The sequence below is a fragment of the Cryptomeria japonica genome, chromosome 10 (genome assembly GCF_030272615.1).
Source record: "Cryptomeria japonica chromosome 10, Sugi_1.0, whole genome shotgun sequence".
Classification (NCBI taxonomy): Eukaryota; Viridiplantae; Streptophyta; class Pinopsida; order Cupressales; family Cupressaceae; genus Cryptomeria; species Cryptomeria japonica.
In genome coordinates this window covers 789997074-790018240 of record NC_081414.1, presented here as the reverse complement: position 1 = coordinate 790018240, position 21167 = coordinate 789997074, and positions in this window count along the sequence as shown.

Here is a 21167-nt window from a genome sequence, read left to right as displayed (position 1 = left end):
CTACCACTTCCAACAAAAATTTCTTGTATATATCCATATGCAAAATAACACTGTTTTCTATTTGTTCTTTTTCATTTGCAGTAAAAGTTTCATACATTTTCTTTACATTCTTTAGTTTGGCTTCCTCTGTGATTTCATTTAGTAGTTTGTCTAGAGGGGCCATGTCCTGATTTGTTTTCTTCTTCTTCTTAGGTGTTAACTTTTTCTTTGGTGTAGTTTTCTTTACCGGAGATCTTACTGCTTGTTGCTTCTGTCTTATCCTCCTAGGTGAGGGTGTGGTTGCCGGTGAGGGTTCTCTTTTCCTTACAACTCTTTTGAAGGTTGTAGGCATGTCATTCTCTGAAGATGTGCCTACCAGTGATAGGTGAGTTTCAGGCTCAAGTGTTTCTAACCCAGCCTCAGTGATGCCGGTTTTCTTAAGTACATCTTCTTTTATTGCCTTTTCTTTTCTACAACCTCTTCTCACAATAGCTTCAACCTTTTTGAAATTATTCTTTGATTGAATTTGACTTTCTATGGTCTCAACATTACCAAAGACTTTTTCTTTAGGTTCTCTGGGTGCTTCCAGAAGTGCTTTAGCATATGTTTCAATGATTAGGTCATCTGTCTCATAACCCAATTTTGTTACCCAGCCACTCCTAGGGATGACTACTTCCATCCAGATCTCATCCTTCTTAATCACAAAACATAGTTCTTTCTTTTATTTGTCAACAATCTTTTGTGACAATCTGATTCTTTTCTTTATTTTGGCCTTAAGTGCTTGGAAATAGTCTTGGATATTCTGATCCTTATCTTCTCCCATATTGTTGAATAGTTTAGTTAGTTGTTTACCTATCGATATATCATATCAAGTTCCTTGTAGCCTATGCCAGGAACCTATTTGGTTATATGTAGCATCAAAAATACTAGCAGATTTCCAAACCTAAAAGTTCCTTTCTTGTCCTTCTTAATCTTACCTAAGTTATCAATTAATTCGTCCTTCAACCACTCACATATATCAATCTTTGCATTATCAGTGATCATGTCATAAGCACTTTTAATGCACAAACTTGAAACTAAGTTGAGTTGGTTTGCATGAGTTGCCTTATAACCTAATATCATGCTAACAAACCTTATATTGGTGTCGGTTACATCATTTACTCTTAAGGACCTCTTATCAGATGTAGCACCAGTTAAACTAATAACTAGGTCATTTGAGACCTTCTTGGTTTTGTTTGGCCTTTTATTGGTTGAGGGTAACCCTTTTACTGCTTTGACAACTTCTTTGGTAATTTTGTGAATTGCATCTAACCAGAAAAATTCTCCATGAACCGTTCTTAAGACTATCCTAATCACATCCTTTGGGAATTCAGGAATGCTAAGGATCTCTATAAATCCTAGGGTCTCAATAATTTTGTGTTCATCTTTTACATAACTGGAAGCATCACATATGATAGTTTTAAACATGGTTTTAATCTCTTCATCACCTAATTCCTCTATGTTGTAATGGATGTAAATTCTGGGGTCTTCAGCATAAACAACTCCTTTAGGGATTTGGGAAAAAGCACCTGCAGTATCATCCTTCTTTGCTATTTCAGGAACTAGTTGAAAAATGGGCCTAGGGCATTTTATAACCTTGACCACATTAGGGTTTACTATGTATTTAAGTGCAGAAGTGGATGCCATGATGATAAATACCTCTTTCTACCTTAGGGTGGATGAGTGCTTGAAATCCTTTGTTTTTTCACTGTGAAATGCCTTTGCTTTGGAGATTTCGCGCTCTTCGGGTGTTTGAATTCGCAGCGAAGTGAAATGGAGCTAAAACCTCATATTTATAATGTCTATTTTGCCATATACCGCATTTAATGTATGCCGGTTAAGTAGTCACTTAACATTGTCTTCCGGTATAGAAGTAATTTTAACTTCTCACTTTAACCGAGGGAAAAATAGCACGTGTCATTAGATTGCTAAACCCTCTAAGAAACTTTCTTCAATTTGATGAAGAGCTTCCTGCCGGTGGAGTACTACTTTGTCCTACCGGTGAAGCATCACTCTATCCTACCGGTGGGGTGTTGATTGGTTCTACCGGTGGAGGAGTATTCCCAACATTTAGATTTGCTTTCCTAATCCATTGTTTTGAGAATTCTTGCTTGACTTCATCAACCTTTTCTTTCCCTTTCAAGCTAGCACTTTTATTGTTTGTCAGTGATCCTTTGCTTCTACAGAATTTTGCAATATGCCCAATCTTGTTACATGCATAACAAGTTACATTATTCTTTTGAATAGCATTACCATAGCCTATGCCAGTTTGAGTTCTGCATTGATTAGATAGATGTCCAAATCTTCCACAAATATAGCATCTTACATTCATTTTGCAATTTTTAGAGTCATGACCAACTTTGTTGCATTTTGAACATTGACCGGTGGGTGTGTTGATATTCTGATAATTCCTAGATGTACATTGATTTTCTCTATGACCATACTTGTTACAATTAAAGCATTTTCCATTGAACTTATAAGCATTAGGTTGTCTTACCGGTTTGCTATGATCCTGAGTGTTTGCAGTACCGAAGCTTTCACCAACTTCAAAGCCAAGTCCATTTGTGTCACCATTAGGTTTCTAATTTTTTAATAAGTCACCAAGTTCTTTTGAGCTTTTCTTGAATTTGTCTTTATGTTGATTTGCAGTTGCCAATTCTCTTTCCAAGATTTCTTTCTGTCTCATGAGTTTATTTGAGTCATTCTGTGTATGCATCAGATCTGTCTTCAATAAGTCATTTTCATAGCTAAGTCTTGTGTTTGTATTTTCAGCATCATTCAGTCTTCTAGTTAATTCTTCCTCATTCTTCTTTCTATCTTCAATTTCCTTACAAAATCTCATAGTCATATCCTGCATTTCATTCTTTGATGCCATGTTTTCTTTTTTCAGCTTGCCAATCATATCATTAAGAGATTCCTTTTCATCATTTTCAAATTGCAATTTTTCACAAAGTTCTCTTCTCTTGTTTCTTGCAATGGTGAGATTCTATTGAAGTGCTTGAATTATATCCTGAGCTGCCTTTAGATCATCTTCAAGTTTTATGTTTTTCAATTTTTCTGAATCATAGTCTGAGAGAGCTACTTCAAGTTGCTTCATCAGATTTTCCATCTCTATCGGTGTCAAGATCTTCCTCAAGCTGTTAGGCTTCTAAAAATAGAGGACTAGGCTCTGATACCAATTGTTAGGATTCCCACAGATACTAAGAGGGGGGGGTGAATCAGTATCTGACCGGTAATTAGATTTTATTAACCTAAAACATGTAGAGCATAATATAACTGTATATGGGTATGCAAGAAATAATGCAATAAATAGAAATGAAAACAACCACATGAAAATCACACCATAACACAATGATTTAATGAGGAAACATGGTGTGGGAAAAACCTCGGTGGGATTTGTGACCCACAATATTTTCTTATTGGCCAATAAGAGAATATTACTTACAATAGGGGGGCCTGCACATGCAGGAAGGCCAAGTGCCTAGAGCTCACTGCTTAATGTAAGTCTCACTGACTTACAATGTGGATTATACAAATCCAATAACTTGTACTACTTTACAAAAGCATCTTCAATGCCAGATTTAGTACCGGTTGCTGCTCTGTTCTTTACATATACCCCTTAACCTATATTTCGCATAATAGGTCTACCTAATAATACTTCATCCCATACATCTTCTTACAAAATGTCCTACAATGACTTCTTATATATACAAGTCATTTTATAATGATATCAAGTCAGCTTACAAAGTTTTTCAATAATAAACAAAATATATTATGTCAAAAATCTTGTCGGTCTCTGTGTTGGTATACTTGTTTTCTTTGTGCCAGTGCTGGTGTTCTGAGTGCTGGTGTAGAGTGTGTTATGCTGATGCTGGTGAAGTGCCTTGCTGGTGCCATAGGATTGTAAGGTTGCCATCAATGACAAAACCTTCAATCACCTTCAATGTCTCATTAAGTGTTCATATGCGAACAGATGGAAGATTAGGATCTTTAGATGGATTGCATGACATGGAGATTAAGGGATACTTTGATCTTGACTAGAGAGGGTATCATGAGATGGAGTGGGAGGGGTGATTGGATCATGAGATGGAAGAGGATCATGTGATGATAGAGGAATCATATGATCATGAGAGGGAGTGGAGGGGATGGGATCATTAGATGGAGTGGAGGTAGATGCATCATGAGATAGAGAGATTTCTATGCTAGCGTGCTTTGGAACAAGATTTTGGCATGTTTGGAGTTGTGGGGATTGTGTGATGGAGGAAGCTATGGAAGCTTTGATGTGAGTAGATGGGGAAATGGGGGTATCATGAAGTATGGGGGATTGGGATTTGTTTTGAGGTGGAGGTGATTGGGGTGGATGGAGGACTAGAGGATAATTGGCCACTTTACTTTGAGGTGAGGATTTTGTCTCCTATGCCAGCATGTCTTGGATAAGATTATGGATGATGGATTTGGAGGACATGGACAAAATGGATTTTGGAGGATTAGGATTAGATGGAGGATTGGGATTGGGATTGGAATTGGATGGAGGATTAGGATAATGGATTGGGGGATTATGATTAATTATTGGAGGACTATGGAGTAAAGGATTTGGATGGGGAGTAGAGGTAATGAATGCATTGTAGAAGGATGGGGATTAGGATGTAGATGGGGGGGGCTATGGAGGTATACATATTGGATTAGAGGAGTTTGTGGATGAGGGATAATATGGAGATATGGATGGGGAATACGATGGAGATATGGATGGGGAATAAGACGGATTTCCCTTGTCGAAGGTAGAGGAAGGATAAGAGATATGGTATATATTGGGATTGGGTGTAATGTGTTGAGATGGGATGGATGAAGGTATGATAGGTGAGTGGGTGATCATGGGATTAACTTGGTAGGAAATTTTGTGAATTTCCATGAGCATCTTCTCATACCAAGCTTTGAAATTTTGGGTAGTCATGTTGAGAGTGAAGGATTAGATTGGAATTGGATGAATATGTTTTGGAGGGGAAAGATTATGAAGATGATGTTAAATGAAGATGAGGATTAGGACTTGGATTGGAATGATGATGGATCAGATTTGATTAGATTTGAATTGGATTTAATTTGGATTGGAATTGGTTTGATTGGATTGGTCCTTGGATTAGGACTTGATTTGATTGGATTGGTTGATTGATTGAATGTATTAGATTGAATTGGATTAAATTGGATTGAATTGGATTGGATTTGATTTGATTTGATTTGATTGGATTGGATTGGATTGGATTGGATTAGGTTGGATTTGATTGATCCTTGGATTAGGACTTGATTGGATTTGGATTAGATTAGATTGGTTGGATTGGATAACCGGATTAGGAAGATGGATGGATTTGATTGATTGGAATCTTAGAGATTTGATTGGATTAGTGGAAGAATGAATATTAGTTGAGGAAGGATGATTGTTTAAATGGATGAAAGTGGATTGGAGATTGGAGATTTTTTTGGATAGACAAAAATTGATTAAAGATTTGATGATGAGAAGATGAAATTTGGAAAGAGGGAGGATTGATTGGTTGTGGGGGATGGGCTTGGCAAGAGATGTCAAGTAAAGAAAATGCAATGGTCAAAAGAAGTTAGACTCAAAAGACACTCATGCTCCTTCACAACATATCCTATGGCGAGTAAGGACAATAGTCAATGGATCCCAATTGGTTTCCCAACTACGCTTATCTAGAGCGGACACTTAGATGCTTGACCCCACTGGCTCCCCTCCACGAAGCTCACTTCTCTAGGGCAGCCAAGCATCAATTCCCATGAAAAATCCTCATGGCAAACTTTGTGTCTCTACTAAGGGCCGTAAAAATATGGGCGGCTTCAGAGGTCCGACCTCCTGCACCAATGAATAGAAGGTTTTTGGCCACTATGCACAAGGTGTTTAGTATGGATTCTCATTAGGAGCTAACCTTCACATTTGCACAAGCGCAATTGAGGCCTATAGCCCAACGAAGCACCAAGAACTTAGTAGTCACACAAGCATGATTGAGATCTCTAGGATCCTACTAAGCACCCAATGTGAGAGTGAACTCTCATATAGCCCCAACCATTGACCCTTTCATCATCAGTGGCCTATTTATTATAGTGAGTTGGGAACCCTAGGTCTGGGTGTACTCACTTGGGTTGTTCCCCTCTCACCGGCTCAAAGAGCGAGTTGGGAGGGAAGGCCTACTAAGGGTAAACATGCAACAAACATGAAAAACTTGGAGGGTCTGAATTTCTAATTGTCTAGATAGATGAGAGCATACTCTCCTACCTTTACTCTTTTCACAAACACAAAAAGAAATGGTTTATTTACCTCCTAATTAGATCTAGGTTCCTAAGAAAATGATTAAAAAGACACGATTTTTTCTTATATGTCCTTAGGCAACCTGCAAGAATGATGGATTAATAGTTTTTGTGATAATCGAGCTTGGGCATTCAAAAGAAAAGAAGCTGAAAACACAAGAGGATTAGCCCAAAAAAATATTGCAAAATCAGTTTTCTTATGATTTTCTAAGTAATTTCAAAAAAACTTTGATAAAAACTGATTTTATATGCTAAAAATATGGAAATTGAAAATTTAAAAAGAAGCGTTGAATTTGCACGTGTTAACATTTTTTTTGAAAATAGATATGAAAAATAAAAGACAACCCACTTTAGATCCATGAATCCCCTTTCCAATGCATTTTTAATTTTCAAACTCTGATACCCGAACAAAAAGTTATGCCCATTTTATGAAAACCAATTTTTTCACATGTTGAACCCATGGTGCTTGCTCTGTTTTACAGTCGCTTGTGCTGAAGCACATGCGCAGACGCTGTTTTGTAGTTTTTATGATTTTTTGACTATGTGCATGCGTTTTGGTGTGAGCACAAGCACTGTTTTGCCTGCGCATGCGCTATTTGACAGTTTTAATGAAAAAATGATTTTTTTACCAAACCCACACGTTGATTCATAGTCGGACGCGTTGATTTGTGAGAGGATGCACTGATTGACCAAAAAGTACAGAAAAGGTGCCAAAAAATTCAAATTTTGAATCACCCACGTTGTTTGACCTACGGACGCATTGAACCAGTGAGGCGGATGCACTAAAGTGCAGACGAATGTGTTGAAATGATAATCTGCAATCTAAAAACACTTCAAACTCATAAAAATGTTAAGAATAGGGACATGGGTCCCACCGAGCATGCCAGAATGAAGAGGGGAAAAATACAAAAGAAGAATGAAGGGACAAAAGGAGGTTAGAATGCAAATAAACCAAACAATGACACAATACGAATGAAAACAAACAACTTTATACCTTGTCTTTCACCTCTCCCTCATATTGAGCTTGATGAAGTGGATGATGAAGGTGCGCCCTTGATGCTCCACTTGATGTGCTCCTTTCTTGATGTGGATGTGGATTGCTCTCCAAATGCTCAATGAAATTATGTTTGGATTGGATTTGGATGATGAGGATGAATAAGATGAATTGGATTAGATGAGAGGATATTTGGGCATTATGGGGGTATGATAGGAAAAAGATAGAAGAGAAATGGGCAGCATGACAATGTATGAGAAGTGGATGATTTGTGAGGAGAATAGGCTCCAATTTATAGATTGGAGAAGGCTAATGGAGGGCCAAGATTGATTTGATTATGAAGGGTTGAGATTGATTCTAGATAGAAGGCATGGATCAAGGGTGCCTTGGGAAAATAAACAAAAATATAAAATTCCTTGGAAAAAGGGGGGAGAAATTTGAATTTCAAATATGAGGAGTTAAAAATTCCAAAATAAGGATGCATTGAGGAATCCAAAGAAATTTGAATTTCTTTGAGAGACTCAATGTTGTTGTGAGATGAGTGAGAATCAAAAATAGGAGAATAATGATAAGCATGATTATGAGAGATTCAAGAAGGATTAATTAGGTTGAGTGGGATTAGGAAAAGTGATTTGTAGGAATCACGTGACTAGGTTAATTAATTAAAATCAATTAACTGAGTGGGTTTAGAGAAAATAATTATTGGAGGGGACTTTAGAAGAATAGGGGAATAATTATTTTATTTGATAAATTAATTATTGGATAATACTGACAGGATTAATTAAATTAGATTTAATTAACACTAAGAAGAATAAGGACAACACAATTAAGTCAATTAATTATGTTGACAGGCTTAAATTAATTAAATATTAATTCTAGGTGTCTACACATGTAAATCGATAACCTGCAAGTACCACTCTCACACCATGTCTCCAACATTCTCCCATGTTGTCCACACCAACAAAAGAATGAGATAAAGGAACCTCTATTCCATCTCCCACATGACAACACATGAACACAAAACTAGTGAAAACATAGCTCCAAACAACCTCCAGCCAATGCAATGTGATTACAAACATCCAGGAAGATAACCAAAACAAAGAGAGAAACATTGCAAATCAAATCCTATAGTATATCCTTCTACATACACCTCTAAATGCTAATTGTGTCAAGTATGATCTCCTCCACAAAACCCCAAATGATAACAGTATAACAACACCCAAAAAACCATTCAGTCTCTTGGACCAAACAAACATATATAACATGTAATCAACATGGATGTAAGCCTCTCATAACCAAGAAGATCAAACTAAATATCCATTCCCAAGCCTAGGGAGTACACCCAATAAACCATCTCCCAGACTAATATCAATGACTGCGACCATCATAATAATAACTCCAATGCACAAGGAGATAACCAATACCATACATCTCTCAAATGGAACCTCTAGAACTAACAAACTCCATGTAGCTCAAGATCCATATATACGAAAGAGAAGCATAAACATAATGTACCTGAAAGGAAACAATGGGAAATACCTCTCAAGTAGTAAACCATCGAGTAGACCAAGAGTGGGGAATGAGAATGATCATCCAATATATCCAAGTCATCATGACTAATCCAAAAACAATCTTGTCTCAAGTCTATACTAGGTGAATGCTCCTCGGTCTTCCTACTGAAACAACAACCTGCCTCAGGGTAAAAGTACAAAGTTGTGTCACACTTTTATAAAGGAAATGGTCAATGCTCATTCATTTTTAAAAAATTAAATCAATAGAAATATATGTTTTGAATTTTGAAATGATGTAAACTAATAAAAATTATATTCTTATGTCTATTTTATGTTTATAACTTTAACAAAAATTTAAAAAATTATTTGAATGTAGTTTTTTATAAAGTAAACAGTATAATTTAGTTGCTGAAAAAATGAAAAAATTTGAAGTTACACAAGCCACCACACTTTATTTAGTAAATTTTACCTTTTTTCTTGATTTTTTTTTTGTATATTGATAACTTAAAACTTTAGTGCATGGATATATTTTTTTCTATTTTTTATAAATAATTTTTTTTTAATAAAATTGAAAAGTTGTATGTGCTGAAATATAACTCTTTCCAATCCCCACCACCTTTTTTCTTAATTATTTATCCAAATTAGAAAATAATTATATCATCTTGACATAGATTCTTTTCTTTACTGCGTCATATTTTTTCAATTTTTTTAATAAATTTTAGTAGTTTTCCTTGACAATATAATCAACCTTATATTTTAGTGATGATGACCTACTTTCGATAAAAATAAAATATAAAATATAAAATCCTAATTTAAATATTAAAAGATATATATTTTGAAAAATTTACTTATAGATCTATAAAAGGGTATTTTTAAATTTCAAAAAAAATATTACTTATAAGAGTAGGAGTTGTTGAAACATTGAGTTTAATTTGTTTTTGTAATTAGACCAAAAGTAGTATAAAATATACATTTAGTAGACACTTCCAATTGGAAAAGATGTAGCCCATATATAACTTAGCTATAATGAATCTATATAGACCATATGTTTGAATAAAATTAATTTTTAGTTAGAATTACTTAAATTCACCTATGCTGATAAGTTAGCCTGAAATGTGACACAATTTTGTACTTTTACCCCTCAACACATTCCTCTAATCACAAGAGACTACTAGCATCACCAACATCCTCCAAGTATCCATGAGTACCTGTAACCAATCAATCCATGCAAAACTCCAAATGCAACATAGCATCACCATGAACTAATCAAGCAAATGATCATGTACCCGATACAAAGAGAACTAACAAGATCAATGTCAAAGCTCCAACTACAGAATCAAGAATATAAACATGACAACATGATCTAACCATCTCCTCCAAAGAGATAACATGCTTCATATGAACATATCAAATAACCATATCATTCCAAAAATCAAACTAGTATCAAGAATGCATCATGACACAATATCAACCATCCCATAAAACAAGGATAATGTACCAAATGAAAGCATCAACCACACCTCAACCAAGGACTCCTTGAGACCTCAAGATGTCAACATCCTCAAATATCATGAAGATCACCATCTCCTACAAGTGTACCCACAAATGTAAAAGACCCTTTTGAAGCAACAGGATCTAAGGCATCCTCCAAACATCTGCACACTAAGAAGATCATCCACCATCTAATGGTGAATACACATCACTGCTACAAGTTCCCACTGAATCGTGATACCAATCTCTCCATAGCATCGTGATAACCATATCCTAAATGAAGATCATCCAGGTCTACACACATACAACTGAAATATCAAAAATATCAAATAAACCATGAAATACATCTCAAGAAGATACAAAACCACCAACAAGCAATCAAAGATCAAATCCTACACTGCCACATCACACTGTCAAAAACTCCCACTGAAAGTGTATACAAGCTATCCACGACATCATGATAAAACCATCCTCTAACATGAGAGTCAATCAAATCCATCTAACAATCTAAGAACTCAAAGATGATATCATGAGATCCCAAAAGCCAAATAACCATGATCCTCAAACAAGAAGATACACTGCCATATCAATTAGGAATCCAATTAAATAATCATCAATCAAAGCACCTGCAAATCCAACCATGTCATGCCAAATTTCCAAACACAAGGAAAATACATGACATCATGAGCACATCCACGAAATAAAAATGTAACTCAATGAGTCCAACTTGTCAGCATCACATAGTCAACCATGTAGGTCCCCCATCATGACTGTACTTGGTAAGAACACCTCTCCTCCTTAACATGACAACAAAATCAGAAAACCATGTGACTAAACCAAGCCACCAATCTAAATATGCATCAACAATGAAAGGTCTATGGGCATATACAAACCATATCCAAGCCATAAATGCAATCCTGTAAGTATAGACTGCCTACAACACTACACAACTAGTAGACCCAACAATGAAACATACATACTCAAACCAAAACTAATGACCATGTCAACATGAGAGGAATGAAGATACAACATTGAGTGTACAATGACATAAAATCAAAATCTCCAATATGTAATTTTTCATAAACTCATACTGTCACCAAAGTCAAAGGAACCCATAAATAACTTAGATAAAAATATCAGCCTATAAATCATGTCAAACCTACTCCAAATCTAAACCAATATATAGTACTCTCCAAGAGTTTTCCGTCGACTACTCGAAGTCCAAAATCTGACTCCATATGCTCAAGTTATGAACTCTCAAAGAAATCAAGGTAATTTTGACTTCCAGCTGACATTTCACTAACCAAACAATAAAATATGGAAAAACTAATCATATAATCATGAAGTACACTGAATCACCTTACCAACGACTATAAGAAGTCAAAAAAATGATATTATATGCCGAAGATATGCTCTATAGAAGAAAAACAACCAATTAGGCTATGAATACAAGCATGGACTCCAAAAATATTTTGCCAAAATGCCATTAAATAACTTTTCAATTTTTTTTCTCCAATATGCCATAATAACAAATTTCCATTCTTTAATCAAGGTCGGCCTGAACCCCTCCAAATAACGCAATGGCATATAACAAATAAATATACATGGCATATATTAAAAATTAACATTGGCTAGTATTTAAAAAAACCATATAAAACATTTAATAAATCCAAAATTTATTAAATATGGCAAAAAATTTTATTTTTTTTGAACGGCGAAATTTTATTTTATTTTTGTTTGTTTTAATGATTTTAACCCTCCATGTGGGGGGTTGGGTCCGCACCCACGGGGTGGGGGGGGGGGGGCGGGGTGCGGGGGGGGCTTGTGAGGTACCCTCACAGTACTACGGGAGTACATCGCAGACTGTGGTGGTACTTCTGTAGTACTACGGTCTAGTACACTCATAGTTCTACGGGCAAGTACTTAGAGCCACAGGGGAGTGAGAGGGGTGGTGGCCCCTGCCCCTTGCTAATAATTATTAATATTTTTTTTCTTTTAATCATATCAAAACTTACACCTTGTATAATTTTATTATTTTTTTTTTATTTTCGGATTTTCGCATGCAATTTTTTTTTTTAAATAATATTTTCTAATGATGCCTAGTCCGTACGACCGTATGGACTTAATTTTGTTTTTCAAACTCATTCTTCTGTCATCAAAATAGGGCAAGTTATATATCAAAATTCTTCTCCCGGGCTCTCTGATCACAACCATGGGGTCTGTTTTGTCTCACAGGGTCAAATATGAAACTCCACCCCCAAAATGCAAATCAATGGAAACCCATTTTGAAACAAATTTTTATAATACTAGATCCACAATAAATTCCCACAAATCTACAACCCACAACCTGCAACAAAACCTCATATCTTGTCTTGTCTTTTATTCTTACATGCATTCATGGATTCAACCTAGGTTATAAACACCATTAAACCAATAACTGTGATACCACTTGAAAGGAAACTTGCAACCAACTTTATGGCAATTTTCACATGACCCAAATTATATCTTAATCAAATCAATGCATACAGTCCACATGCAAAGAATAGACAACATACCCATGAAAATGTGACACAAGATATATCCTAGGAAAACCCTCATGAGGGAAAAACCCAGCCTCCAAAAGCATCATCCACCATGTATTATCAGTAATGCATCCATTATAATACAACTATGGAAAGCTTATGAAAACCCAACCATCAACAAGCCATCAAAAAACACTCCATGTGAACAAGCATGAATCCACACATCCCATGCCATGCTTCCTCCTTCACAAATGCTAACCTGGCTAACTGACTAACCCAAACTACCCTTGTGGTTTCTTTTATAAACACAAGCTCCCACAAAACCACCAAGTGGTATTACATTAAAACCATGTGCCCAAAACCATGTGACAATAAAATATACTATTTTTTTTACGTACCCTTGACCCACATTTAATATTGGGTAATTCATCACAATTACATTCCCCAATATTAAACAAGTACAATAAAATAATACCAATGTGTCAATACAGCTCATCAAGTGGTTACAAGAATATTCCAAGGGAATCTCTATATGTTGCACATCCATCTAGGTGCTCTTAGGTGCAACAATACAATATGATATTACAATATAACTCGATGTCCACCTCACACAATAATAAAATAATACAACAATGAAACATTATTATGCAAGGTGTACAACACCATTTTCCCAACATAACACAGTCAACAATCTGCTATTCTTCTGAATCACAGGTAAGTGCATCATATTGAACAATCTGGTCGAACACATACAATCAATTTCCAGGTCTGTCAGTTGATCACGTAAACGTTGAGTGGCAAGATTCCTCTCTCGTGCCTGTAGCACACAAAGTCCTCCTACAACATAGTCAAAATGAAAATGTCAACCTCTTTCCTATACAAAATCTGCTACTACCTAGACTTCATCAAATACTTCTTATCAAGTCTCTCAAGTCTCAACAAGTATCTCGACTCACCTACACCTAGACTAGAATAGACATTTATATCAATTTTGTAGTCTCATCAAGTACATTGGGTCTCAAATAATGCAACAACCAACCCTAAACAAAAAAATGACATCAACTGTCATCATCTTAAAAACAACTGGGGAAATTGACACTAAATGTCCTAAAAATAGTAACAAAAGTGATAAAACCCTTATCACTAGCACTTTAACAATCCAAAAGCGGTAAACCATTCACATAAAAAATGCTAGACCAAGACATAAGCGCTCAAACACCTTACAAAAGTGCTACAATCAAGCAGTATCGCTACACAGTGTACTAAAACCCACCATCTCACATGCAAACATAAAAGTGCCACAAATTCTAAAAACAATAGAGCTATCTCAACGATAGTGCCACAACTACTTGCCAAAAGCACCATTGTAGAGAAAAAGTGCTACTTGGGTGACAAAAGCGCTAAAACAAGGTTTTAGCACCTTTGTCGTCCAAAATTTTTCCCTAGCTAAAACATGCCATAAATAAGCTCAAATGACAAAGGTTCAAATTGGACTTACCATGGGTCCATAGTTGGCTGGCCACTGGTACCTCCGGATGTGCTCAAAGAAGTGATCTGTGATTAGAAACACCATCTTCTCTAGAACAATATGCTCCAAAAAGGTCGCTATTAGAGCTTTGAATCACTATGGAGGAGTGTGAAAATGAGACCAATTTTGCCCTTCTCGCCCTAATATACCTTGCCCAGCCCTACCCCTTCTTCACCCTGCTTATTGCCGTGGACCTCGAGAACTTTAGAGCCTCGCCATTTCTCCATTTTAACCCCGTTTTTCTCTGTTCTTTTACCATTTCTCCATTTTAACCCCCTTTTTCTCCACTCTTTCACCATTTAATCCAATTTCTTTTTATCTATCATCCCCACACTTCTTTCTATTTTTTGAGAGATTGCCCAATTTTTCAAAATTTTCGGCCCATCTCTTGAGGGGGCATACCAACCCACTAACTAACATCACTGGGGCATTCTTCTCATGCCTATCAAATTTTACAATGTGATAAACGACACCGTCTCAAAGTGGGGCATATGCAGACACATAAATTTGTCCATGAATTAAATGAATATTTAATATTTATTTAATATACTAATATTCCTCTATTAATTATATTTACATTTAATTAATTCACCATTAGCCTATTCTTCTATCCTACTTAAATAAATTAATAAATTTATTTAATTCCTCCTTCCTCAAATTTAAATAAATTAAACATTTTTTTAAAAACCCTAACCAAATCCCTATTTAAATAAATAATTATTTATTTAAAAATTCCATCCACTTGCATTCTCCTACAAATACAATTTGCACTCCCCATTTTAATTAAATAAACCATTTAATTAAAAGGCCTATTTATCCTCACCCACTTCTCACTAATCCCCTTCTAGATTCTTCTAACCTCCTTCTAGATTCTTCTAAGCCCTTCTAAATTAGCCTAATCCATCTTCTAATCATTTGCACAATCCTAAACTAAAATTAACCCCCAACCCATCATCTCAACCATTTAAGACTCTTATAGAGTCATAAATGCTTCCCCTTCTTCAACACACTAACCAACATGGGTCTTGACCCTTTAGTCATGGCTTAACCATGGGTAAAATTTGCACAAGAGTTTACACATTGGATAATAAAATCACTCTTGGATAATAGCTTTATCCAATAACCCAACCCACATGAGGTTACCCTCATGTCTTCTTAGGCATTAAATGATCCCCCCCTCTCCTCTCAAGCCATCTCATGCTAACACTTGTCATCATGGGATTGGGTTGTAAACCATCACATGAATCATGCAATCTTGGCCCTCCACAAACCAGATCAATCTTGACCATCCAATCTTCTATTTTTCCTATAAATAGAACCCTTCTCCTCAAGCAAGAGAGGAAGCATTAGAGCATTGTTACTATAATGGAATTAGAATAGATACTTAATCTTTCTCATAGCATTAATCTTTGCATTTGCATAGCATTAGTGTTTTATTTTTCAACCATATTGAATCTCCATTTGGCATCCATGGTTAGTGCTAAAAATTGAGAGCTACACTCATTTGGATCTTGGAGAGGAGAGAATCAAGGGAGGAGCAATGAAGGCATCACAGAAGCATTGTAGGGACTCTCTTCTCCCTTCTTTTATTTTGTTCATGCTTCATTTATGCTTTTAATCTCCTTTGGAATGTATTGGAATGGTTTTGAGTTCATTTGTTTTGGGTTTTGTAGTTGGAAACTAACATACTAACATTTGAACATTGTCTTTGGCTTGTCCTCTTTTCCATGCATTAATAGATTTTTTAGAAAATAATTCAATTGTATTCATAGAAGAAAGAATAGAGAAAATGGGTGGCAACTCTATTAGAATAGAACCTAACGACCAAACCTCACTGCTCTTTGATGTAGAATGGTTGGAAGTTTTGAAAGATCTAGGTGGATACATTACTATTTTCTTGGAATTTTTAAAAGATCTGGGTGGATAGATCAAGCCTCTTTTCTTGTTTGCCAATGAGGTTCCAGTTTGCATAGGACCTCAAACCTTCTTGCCTAAGTCACCTTCTATGACTATATCATCATCATAATAGCCAACTTGAAGATGTGACCTTAACACCGATCTTCTTGAATGACAGACCGGTTGGCTTATTCTGTCTTCCCTTGAACCGATTTAACCTTGATCATCTATCTTTGATACTGCTTCCATGTTTTTTGCAAGCCATCACCTTTGCTACTAAGATACACCACTCCACCGGTCAGTGTTAGTCATCAATGATAAATCTCAGTTAATATATCGATTCACTGGATTAACCGGTTTTGTCAATATCAATAATGCCAACAATCTCCCCCTTTGGCATTGATGGCAACACTTTAGATTCTGTCTTATAAGTTGCTCCTGCATGTACTTGCTTCATTTCTTTTTTTATTTCTATACCAGTCATTACTTCTACTCTAAGTAATGAGTATCTCCCCCTAACATTGTCAATACTCTGTTTTCATCAGACCACTCTAACCACTTCTAGCAACCCTCTGCTTCAACAATACTCAAACATTATAATAATCCAATCCTAATATATTCCCTTACCAACTAAAATATTCTTGTGTCATTGAAAAATGCTGCAAGGTTAGGAATTGCTAGAGTATAGGGTGTCAAAATATTTATAGATACCAATATATATTGTAATATGACAAAATATCCTCCAATTCTCACAATGTTGTTGGGATATTCTCCCATCCCCAAAATATACCTTTGGGTTGCTATGTTGGTTGATAGGGTTGGTGATGAAAAATTGGTTCTTGGTTTAATATTTATTACAATATTTTTTGTGAAGCATTAATTAGGATTTAAGCACTATTTGTGAGCCCATTTGGGGTCTTCCATGTGGTCCAAGACCTATGAACTTACCATAGGTAGACTTCATATCGTGTGCAAGAATAATAAAATACCATTATTTTTTTTTAATTTATAAATTCTTTTTAAATAGATTTTTAGGGTAAGTGTAGAAATACAGGGTACCAAAAAGTGGCCACCCTAGTTTTTGGTCCCATATAAGATATAATCTAAGTTTATTATAATGTGATCATCTTATATATTGTTAGTGATTGAGCCTAGGTTTGGTCATTAACAATCAATAATGTGCTCATGTTATAACATTATTGAGAATTCTGATAGGGAGCATAGAGAGACAAAGAGAGGATGAGAGTAAAGGAGAGGTAGGTAGAGAGAGAGAGAAGTAGAGGGGAGGTAGTGAGTAGTAAGGGAAGGAAAAGGGAGAGAAAGAGGGGTAGGTAGAGAGAGGGAGAGAGGATATTGAGACAAGTAGAGAGAGAGAGAGAGAGAGAGAGAGAGAGAGAGAGAGAGAGAGGGTAGGAGGGAGAAAGGGAGAGGTAGAGAGAGGTAGGTAGAGAGATATAGGGTGGTATGGAGGAGGGAGAGGTAGTTAGAGAGGATGATGGAAGATAGAGAGGAGTATAGAGAGGTAGAGGTATACAGAGAGATGGAGGTATAAAGAGAGAGAAAGAGAGAGAGGGGGAAAGAGGGAGGGAGGGAGAGGGTAGAGAGTGGGAGAGATAAGGAGATCATTTTTCCTTCGCAAAACTATGCTCCCATAATAGCACACTAGCATTATAATTTGTTCTTACATTATGGGAATGCCTAAAGTGTACAAAATGTGAGTGAGTTATACTGCTAGCATGTTAGTATTTTCCTGGGAATTTTCAACCCTTTAGTTTGGACTTTCCTTGGGCATCCAACCCAAGGTTGGACTAAAATTTCAATTCCCAAAGATGTGTTCTTTCAAATTGTAAAAAATTGACATAATCTCAAGTGTGTTCTCCATTAGGTTTGTACATGTTTTCATGTTAAGTAAAAAAATAATATATTAAGATTGAGGTCTCTCATAGCTTTCTAACCATGTAATTTTTTCTACGGTTCTATTATTTTAAGGTTTTCATCTTTAATTTTTTTAAGTGTCCATTATTATTCAAAAACCTATGTACAATATTTTTGGTCTCATTTTCTACCCATTCATCAAAATTTGAAATAAATCATATTTTGGAAACTAGACTCTATTCTACACATGTTCAAGATAAATTAAATTTTTATTAGTCTCCAAAAAAATTAGGGGGGAGCACGCTCAATTTTAATGTTTTTAGGATGTGTCCCCTTTTAAAATTTGTAAAGAATCATATTCAATAAAAAATAGTAGAAAAATTGTGCAAAAACTACATGGTGTTAGATAATTTCATATTGAAGAGATTTTTAAAATACTAAAAAAAGGTTAACATTTTAGGGGGCCCACACGAGATGCTATAGTATGTTTTACTAATAAAAAACATATGCACTTTTTGTGGCCCCTTATTTGAATCCCTTAATCTCCACCATTTAAAAAAAAATAGTAGTTTAGAAATTAGTTTAAGAGAACTATGACTCTTTTTCTTGATGTATCTTTATATTTTGAGCTTAACTATCTTTAATTTCTCATCCAGGACTAGTATTACTTGATTATAAAAAAAAGTGGCCACTTAAGACCCCTTTTGGTCCCCCATTTCCAAACCCTTAACTAGTCAGCACATGAAGAAAAATAATAGAGAGAAGGGAATATAGTGCCATATTTCTATATAGATTTGGATATGGATCTATAGAGTAATATGGATTTCTATGTGTAGACGTATAAAAATGACCATATTCCTAAATGAATATTTTATGTTCATTCCTCTATTTAGTTAAATCTAATTTAATTAAATCTCTCACATTTCTCTATTTAATTAAGTAAATTATTCAATTTATTTAGTTAAATTCACTAGAACCCCTTTCATCATTTGATTGAATAAATCATTTTATTTAATTAAATCCCTTCTCTCTACTTTTAATTAAATTTACATTTAATTAAATAGTTCACCCCAAATTGAATAAATCTAATTTATTCAATTTCCCAATTTGCAACCAAATTGAAATAAAGTAATTTATTGTAATTCTATTTTCCCTCATCCACTTGCAAAATCCTACATCTCCCACTTGCATCCTAAATCTCATTTCTAAATTCTTCTAGAACCTATCTAATCCTAATCAATTATCCTAACCCATCTCCTAAATATTGTCACATTCCTAGGCAACTTGAAGTCACTTCTCAAAGACTCCAAAGTCTTTGAAAAGCATTTAATGCTTTATGTGTTAAAAAAGCCAACCTCTAAAAGTCTTCCAAACCACTAATGGCTCTTACATGACCATTAATGGCTCTTACATAACCATTTATGGTTAGCCCTCAACTCAATCTCCATATAGCCCAAGGGTCTCATCAAGCATTTATTGGTTGACCATGGTTATTCCTTTAACCCTTGTACACGAGTTTATCCTTTGGGTAAAAGATTTATCATTGGATATTCTTAACCTAACCTTAACCCTTACCTCCTAAGGTAACCGTGAGGTCTTCTCAAGCATTTAATGCTTCCTACCTCTCCTCTCAACTAGTCTTATGTTGACAATTGTCACCATTTCATTGGTGAAAATTATAAACATAGATTGACAACTTTCAAACTTGACCCTTGATTAACTCTTTCAATCCTGGCCATCCAGTGCCCTATTTTCACTATAAATAGAGCTCTCATTCCTCCATTTTGAAGATCCATGAATCTAAGAAATCTATTATCTGCTATCTATCTAGAAATCCAAGCTATCTATTTATCAATCCATGCAAGCTTTTAGTATCTCCTTTATGCTCATTTTAGCACATCTAGACTCTCTTTGCAATAGGAATTAATCTAATAAACATTTTAGACTATTTCCTTTATCATTAGTTTAAATCATATAACTAGTATATCATGTTAGGATAGTATTACTACTAATCTTGTCATCTTATACTCTAGTTTATTGCATTTTGTAGAATCATGCATAGATAGGATGCATAATCATGTTAAAATCAATCAAAATCCTCCCTCGTTCTTGCATTTGTCATCCCTAAACCACTTTGGTCAGTGATCTGAGAGTGAAGGCATTGGTTTGAGGGACCTTGTGAGATAGAGAACCATGGAACCAACCTTGGGAAGTTGAGTCATTCTTCATGACTCCATAACTTGCACTAAGAAGTCATGTGGGTGTGTGGACAAGTCTCTTTAAGCTTCATTTTTCACATTTTAAGTTTCATTGACCCACTTTTCCCGCATACATTTCTGGCGCCCACCGTGGGGCATTACCCCATTAATCAAATTGGTTTTAAAAAATAAGCACTTTTGCAGGTACATGGGAAACATGAATTAGCATGTCGGGAACATCCCTTAGCGCATTTGGTGAATCCTTCAGTGCATCCTGAACACTATTTAGCATGTGGGGTCTATACTATAACACGTGAAGTCCTTACTTTAGTGCATCATCCTCACTAATATTTTCCTATAGGTCTCGGCATAGGAGAAAAACAAAGTAGCGCATCTAAAAAACAATTTAGTGCATCGGGCCTATCCGATAGCGCATCCGGGTTACCTTGTAGTGCGTACAGTTTGTTCTATAGCGCATCACAGACAAAGGTAAAGAAATTAAAAGTTGTAACCGAGCACGAAATTAGACTTGTTGAAGTCCATAGATTGTCTAACAAATTTTGCTTGTTATTTTGCAGGGTTCTAACAATTTTCTTGCAGATAGGAGCTCAATTTTAGGATCATTAAGATAGTTTAGAGTTTTTACTAACTTAATTAAGTTAGTTAAAATTTGAACTTCTTTTAATTTTTCTTAAAACTGAACTCACCTTTCATTTAGGCACCTAGAAAAGAACCACAATCAAAAATCTTTCTTGCTTTCATAGGAGAAAAACTTTCCTTTGGGTTATTAAAAAGAACAAAGAAAATCTTTCATTTTGCAAA